Here is a 6,159-nt window from a genome sequence, read left to right as displayed (position 1 = left end):
CCAGAGTGTCCCAACTCAGGCAAACTGTGGGTGACTGTGAGGATCTCAAAGGGATGAAACATAGGGCACCAGGGAAGACAAGTCAAGGACAGAGAAAACTAAGGCAACTGACACTCCCATGCCCAGTCTGGCTCAGTAACCCACGCAGCCTCATCTCTTCCCACAAGCAAGACAGCAGAAATCCTATACAATCCCCTGTGGCCATGCCACATCCTCCTCATCAAAGACTCCTGAATATCCGGGCTAGTGAAACCTTAGCTTCCCAAGAACAACTCAGGCCCTCCAGCTGAATCTCTCCAGTTTCACCTTTTATTATGACAGAGGGTATCTCACAGTATCAGAAGCATGGCTGAAGAATTAAGGCTCAAGAAAACAAGCCCAGAAAAGCCTGGACCTCAAGGACTATAACCAGGAGCTCAAAATCATTTGGACCCTTATCTCTTTAGATTCCTTCTCTCCTTTGCTCTGGAAGTTATCTTCATTCTCTCTCATTAGAGGAACTTAAGAGCTTAGACTCTGGAACCAGCTACCTGATACTCTTATCATAACACTGCTCATCCACTTCCCAGCTGAATGAATGACACTAAGCAAGCTACTTACCCTCTCTGTGCTTCAGTTTCCTTGTGGAGATAACAATAGTTGTCTGCCTCATAGAGTTGCTTGAGGAGTAAATTATTTCCTATTCTTAGAGCACTTGGAAGAGCCACTGACCCCCCCAGGTTCTTTCTCATCCAAGAAAAGAGTTTGGACACCAAGGATTTAATCAGATATTTGTCCTTGAGGGTGATGGTAATAAACTGGGATCCCATTCAAGCCGATGGTGGGATCCACAGTTATCCAATCTTGTGGGTGGGTGGAGGCACAGCAGGAGCTGCGGTGCTACTCAGGGCCCGGCAGGAGACATATCATTTTGTTAGGAGCAGGGCCATATATTCCTCACCCTGGTAACTATTCTCAAATCCCGACTCTACCATTGCACCCCTTGATCATCAGTACCTGATGATACTGTCTATGTCAAGAAGAAACTGGATATCTTGCCCCTAACTCTCTTCCCCAACATTCCAATTCATCTGCTTTGAAACCCACCCACGCTGTCTTTTTTCCGTCTTTGTGAATGAGGCGCCCATTCCAATCCATAAAGGATCCCTCCTCATGTCCTTCACTATCCCCCCCAGTCTTCCTCGGGACCATCGTTCCATCAACCATCTTCTATCTCCCCACCCACCACTTCTCTTCCGTCTCTCCCTCTGTCTCAGCCCTTTCCCACAGAACTGACACAAGCTCAGGTCTCTCCCACTCTAAAGGTGTATAGATCTCCCCAGGCTTCCCCTTCCTTAGGGCTCCACTTTCCCTCCCAGCCTAGCATCTCAAAAATTCATCTCCACTCACTTGACTCTACTTCCTTGCCTCCCGTTCTCAATTCTTCTAGCTCTCACTTCTCCTAAGGAACTGACATCTCCCTCAACAGCCAAAAGCCTGGGCCTCTGCTACATTAGGCATCACTGCTACCCCTACTTTAAATTCCCTCCTCCCTGGGTTTCTAACACTCTCCCTGGTCATTCTCCTGCCTCTCCAACCGCGCCTTCTCCGTGTTCTTTGTGTGTTCTTCTCTCCTCCACCCAGCCTTGAACAATCCATTCTTTCCTTAACTCACGGCCCCCCAGGGCGACCTAATCTATGCTCAAAGTTTCAATCATGCCCTACACAAGCTAATGATTCTCCAATTTATATCCATTATCTTAGTTCTTTCTCTTGAATATCAGATTATCCCATCCAACTGCCTCCACAACACCTTCACTTGGGGCGCCTCTGAAGCATTGCAAATCTAGCATGTGGATTTAGGGAATAGTCCCTAAAACTGTATCATATGGAAGATAGTTGAAGATACTAAAGGTGTCTAATCCACAGAGGTGATTCAGATAGATTACAGTGGTAAACTGGGGCATAGTGGTCAACTGGTAAAGGAACTGAAGCTTTTCTGTATCGACCCCAAGGGGTCAGATTCAAACTAGTGATTGGAAAATTGGAGAATTTAGATTTCAGCCAAACCTAAAGAAGACCCTTTGGACGTCAGTGACTCAGATGTGGACTTCACTACCATACAAGATTGTGAGACCTTGGTTACTGAGAACATTTAAACACCAAGATTTAAATTCCTTCTAACTCCAGGAGTCAATAACTTTCTGAGAAAGTGAAACTGAGCTTATGAAGACTTGAGCAAACGCAGTGAAAACCTGATAATATTGACACTGGCGCCAGTTAGGCCTTGACTTGCTGGCTGGAATCACCTGAAATGGAAATAATAGGAACACTTTAGGATAGCTGAAAGGACAAAATAATCTGGATAAACTCTCAAGGAGGGAAGGACTGATAGTCAAAGAAAACTCACCGTGGCATGATTTTGTGCTTAGTTATATTTTTATGGAACCGCTCAGCTGACAGTTTTTGCATTACCCACATTGCAGAGGACTCTGTGGGTTGGTGATGGAAAGGGAGGCCTGGCGTGCTGCGGTTCATGGGGTCGCAAAGAGTCGGACACGGCTGAGTGCCTGAACTGAACTGATATCGCAAAGGGATCCTTGAGTTAAAGTTGTGCTTCAACAAACCCAACCACGTATTGCTTGAAGCAAAAGCCTCTGAATCTGGGCAGAACACGGTGGCTTGACAACCAGGCTGGAAAGGACTTTTGCCCGAGTCTACAGACACCTCTGCCTTCTGAGTAGAGGACAGAAGACTGGAATTACGGTCTGAAAAAGACTGGTTCCCACCTACAGTCAGTGCTTTGTACCTTCCTGTGACAAGATGCTCCAGCTCGAGGCAGCTCCCTCCCTGCCCATCCCAACCGTCCCATTCCAGAACACGTGTTGCACTTGTGTCTTCCTGCTTCCTGGGCTTCTCCGACCTCTGCCTCTCTTCTGCGTCTTCAAACCCTTTTTACTAAGAATATATTTCACTGACTCCCGTCTGGCTTGTTCATACCTGAATTTTCTATCTCTCACTGTTGCCTGCAGATTGATAATTTGATGGAACTCTTTCCCATAGTACTATCCATAGGCCCTGTATTTTAGAGGGTCCTGCTCTGACGAGAAGCCTATGGGCCCAAAGGGGTGTGCTCACCTGGAGTCTTAACTTCCCTCTAGACCATCTTCCAAGTACCTGAGATGTTGGGATTCCATATCCACGCAGCCCTAAGCCTGCTTCCAGGTCTGGACAGGCCCTTTCCTTGGGTCTGTATGGTGGATCTTACTGCCTGTGTGTGAAATTCTAGGCCTAAGGAGGTGGATGAGGCCAGTGCACGGGGCTCCTGGAGAAACAGGGATGGGGCCATGGCTAGGTTTGGAAAGGGAGAGCTGGAAGCTGGCATCTTCCTTTTGTACTCTTGTCCCGAGCCCTGCAAATTCTAGAAGTACCAGGTATGAAGGTGGAGAAGGCCCAGTCCCTGGTCCATAGAAACATTGATGCAAGCAAACCAGGCTGCCATAGAACACTTGAATTAAAGAGTCTACTCTTTTAAGCCTGGAGCCTAGAACCATCCTTCAGTGCTACTCTCTGCTCCCTCTGCATGACCTGCATCTCCTCAGCAGGAGGCAGCCCCAGCTCAAAAGGCCCCCATCTCAAACTGAAACCCCTAGTCTTACATCTGAGCCCCCTACCCTAAGAGAGGAGCAGGCAATCAAAGAGTGCTGTCTCACTCTTTTGTGCTTCGGTTTCTTCATCTGTCAAGTGGAAATTATAATTACTCCTCACATCCCACGAGATCACTTTAAGAATTGCCTACCTGATTACCCAATACCCAAGGTTATTCCAAGCAAGAGCCTCTCAAAGAGAAGTGCAGGAAAGAGCTAATTTTTGCAAGAACTTGTGGAACTATGTATTATGTGTTAGCTGTGCCAAGTTTTTAAGTCTAAGCTGGTTCCCCACATTATCCAACATGCCTCGGGATGATATCAATGGTATTTACTCAAAAGATGAAATAAAATCGCACATTAGTTCAAGCAGAATATAACTTGGGAAGACAGATCACTAGCAAAGATCAACTCTGTGGGGGAAGAAAGCATGTTTCTACTCTGCTAAATGGAATGCAAAGCGGGTACAGTTCCTATGGAAGGCAGTCTCACAGTTTATCAAAACTATACTTGCAGTTGTCCTTTGACCTCATAAATCCACTTCTGGGAATTTCTTCTAGAGACACACCTACACTCCTACAAGATGACATGTGTACAGGGATATTTATGGCAGCACAGGTTGCAAAAGCAAAAGATTGGAAATAACCCAAGGTCCATAAAAAGGAACTAGTTAAATACACTATCATTCATTCTTACAGTGAAATAGCTTAGACAAGAAAGCTTTATATGCATTGATATGCAAAGATCTCCTTGATACATTGTGTTAGAAAGAGTAAGAAATAAGAATCTTAATATTTTTAGATTTGCTTGTATTTCCACAAAGAGACACTAGAAGGATGCATAGGAAATTAATAAAAGTGGTGGGAGGGAATCCTTGCAATGTACATCTTTTCATAATGTTTTTGTTTCTAAATCATGTGGACATTTTAACTGTGCAAAATAGAAATGAATACAAGACCAAAAAAAATCCCCTCTAGAATGCATTCCAGAAGGACAAAGAGTACTGGACTGAGCAACCGAAGATCAGATTTGATCCTGGCTGGACCTCTGGGCACCCTGAATTTCCTCTGCTGAAACACAAGCGGGGCTGGCCCTGTCTGCTCTCTGTCCTCCCAGCCTCACACTTCTATAAATAAAATCCTTTCCTGGATCATGCCCTGTTTTTTTATGATTGCCACCTCCTGTGCCCTTTTGCTTCTTCAGACAATTTTAAGATACCTGAGTGTGTTTAGCACCATTTTCCAGAGAATTCCAGATCTAACAAGTCATATTCCTCACTCTTGGATTAATTTGTCAATTGTCCATGCCCCTATGCTCCTCTCTCAAGCTTTATTCAGAGGCTTTTAAATTTTCACTTTAACCTGGATTAATCCTTCTGTGTGTGTTAGTCGCTCACATGTGTCCAGCTCTTAGCAACACCATGGACTATAGCCCGCCAGACTCCTCTGTCCATGGGATTCTCCAGGCAAGAATACTGGAGTAGCCATTCCCTTCTCCAGGGGATCCTCCCAACCCAGGGATAGAACCCAGCTCTCTCGCATTGCAGGCAGATTCTTAACTGTCTGAACCACCAGGGAAGCCCTTTCTAGGAAGCAGTTCGGTCATGTAAAAGATGAATCATAAAAATTTAATATAGCATCCTGTTTCTCAGGTAATTGCCCTCTACATAACAAAGTCCAGTTCTGTTCTGTTCATTCATTTGGAATTGCTTCTCTCAAGGGTTGTGGGAATGAGGGAGCAGGAGCTGAACAAGGGAGTGCAGTGTATCTGGAAGCTTTGGGAGCTGCAGGCGGGACAGAGGACTATGCTAGGGAGATGCCCTGCAGGAGAGTCAGGAAGAGGGCCTAGCTCTGGGTGGGGTCTGCGCCCGCTACAGAGGCGGTGGCTCCGCTGTCCCACCTAGCCAACTGTCTAATGCTAGTGTAGACAAATAACTCACTGAGATGCCCAAAGAACCCAACACCACAATTTCCTTTTTTTTCTTTAAAAATAATTTTTGACCATATACACTCTGCTATATTTAAAATGGATAACCAACAAGATCTTACTATGTAACACAGGGAATTCTACTCGATGTTATGTGGCAGCCTGGATGGGAGGGAAGTTTAGGGGAGAATAGATACATGTACACGTATGGCTGAGTCCCTTTGCTGTCCACCTGAAACCATCACAATATTGTGAGTTGGCTATATTCCTATACAAAACAAAAAGTTTAAAAAAACCATTCTTGAGCAGAAACTAAATTTTTAAATAAAAAAATCCTGATTATCTTTATCCAAGTACAACTCTACTGATTTTTCCATATTTACTTCTAAGCCTTAATCATAACATCTTACTTTCCCAGAAGAGGAATAATTGTGTAGGTAAATTTCTGCTGCTTTCATTTATCATTACTTTATTAGTCTGTGGCCTCAAAGTCTTCACAATGATTATTTTAATGACTAAATAATATCCCATTGCATAGACCTACTCTGGTTTGATTAACCACTTCTGTATTATGGTGAAGCACCTTGCACATTTAGATTCCCCATCC

Source organism: Ovis aries, chromosome 3 (assembly GCF_016772045.2).
Source record: "Ovis aries strain OAR_USU_Benz2616 breed Rambouillet chromosome 3, ARS-UI_Ramb_v3.0, whole genome shotgun sequence".
NCBI lineage: Eukaryota > Metazoa > Chordata > Mammalia > Artiodactyla > Bovidae > Ovis > Ovis aries.
Note: the sequence above shows the minus strand (reverse complement) of the source record.